The following is a 1,368-nucleotide window of genomic DNA, read 5'->3' as shown; positions in this document are numbered from 1 at the left end:
TATTGTTAGAGAAATATATGGTAACATATTGTTAGTCTAAGTTTAAGGTAAGACCTAAAAATAATGAGTTAAATGAAAGGGTCCAAACAACTTTCATAGGTAGATATTTTAAGACTCATACCCTTTTAATAGTATTGATTTTAATTAGACTGAATAAATTTATAATAAATAATTATATAATTAATTATTTAATTGATTACAAATTAATATTATAAATATATCTCAAAAAGAAATGGAATACATATCCGAAAAAAGAAAGATAATTCCATATATTTATTTTGTGTTTATCTACATCTTTCTTTTTATTTGTTAATTTTATAATTAGGTGGTATATATACACATATAATAATTCGATTTATCAATATACTAAAATAATAAAAATATTTTATGAAAATAAAAAATGATTTATATTTTTAAACAATATTAAATTTATTTTAATATTAAAATAGGTATGTAACCAATAATAATAAATTTGATTCATATTTGTTTGTTAAAATAATGTTTTTTGGTATTTTCATTTTTATTCTTATTATTCAGTTGCAAGAATAACATTTATTTGTTATCTAAGTTTAAGAAATTAATATTATTTGTTTTTGTTTTTATAAATTTTTTTTATTGGCAATGGAATTATTTTAGAAATATTTTCAAAATATCTGCTTCTAAAAGAGAATATTTTCAAAATATTATTTTTATTTACAAAAAGTATCTTTTATTTATATTTGTTTTAAATTAAATCTATTTGCTTTTAATTTTTTCAAGAGTTTTAGAGAATTATAATTTATTTAGATTAAAATTTCTTTAAAAGACTATAAAGTAAAGAAAAATGTGATTTTATATTATCAAAACTGTATTTTCCAAAATGGTATGTCTTAGTTATAACTATTAAAGTTTTAAAGTTAAAAGATCATTTGAAAATAACAATTATGATTTTATAATAAATAATTACTATTTTATAAGAAAATAGAAATATCTATTTTAAAGTAAAATATATAGATTGACTGTAGCTTATTTTTCTCTATTATACTATTTAGAAATGAAAATAACAATAAATAGGAAATGTTCTTGTTTTATACATTGCTTATTAATGTTTTGTTTGACAACATGGTTGGTATGTTTGAATGTTTATTTAGTTATTATGAGAGGTATTTTACTATATAATTATACATATATCAATATTTGTATTTACTTTTATTAATATAATATTTGATTAATATAATATGTAAATTTGGGTTCGGTTTAACATTCTTGTACTTTTGATTTATTTTGAAATTTTGTAGGTTTTAATAATTCCAAGAATTTGGTTTAATAACATCACTTTATATTAACAGTTATATATATATATATATATATATATATATATATATATAT

The sequence above is a fragment of the Brassica oleracea genome, unplaced genomic scaffold (genome assembly GCF_000695525.1).
Source record: "Brassica oleracea var. oleracea cultivar TO1000 unplaced genomic scaffold, BOL UnpScaffold01332, whole genome shotgun sequence".
In the NCBI taxonomy this organism is placed as follows: Eukaryota; Viridiplantae; Streptophyta; class Magnoliopsida; order Brassicales; family Brassicaceae; genus Brassica; species Brassica oleracea.
This window is presented reverse-complemented; position numbering follows the sequence as displayed.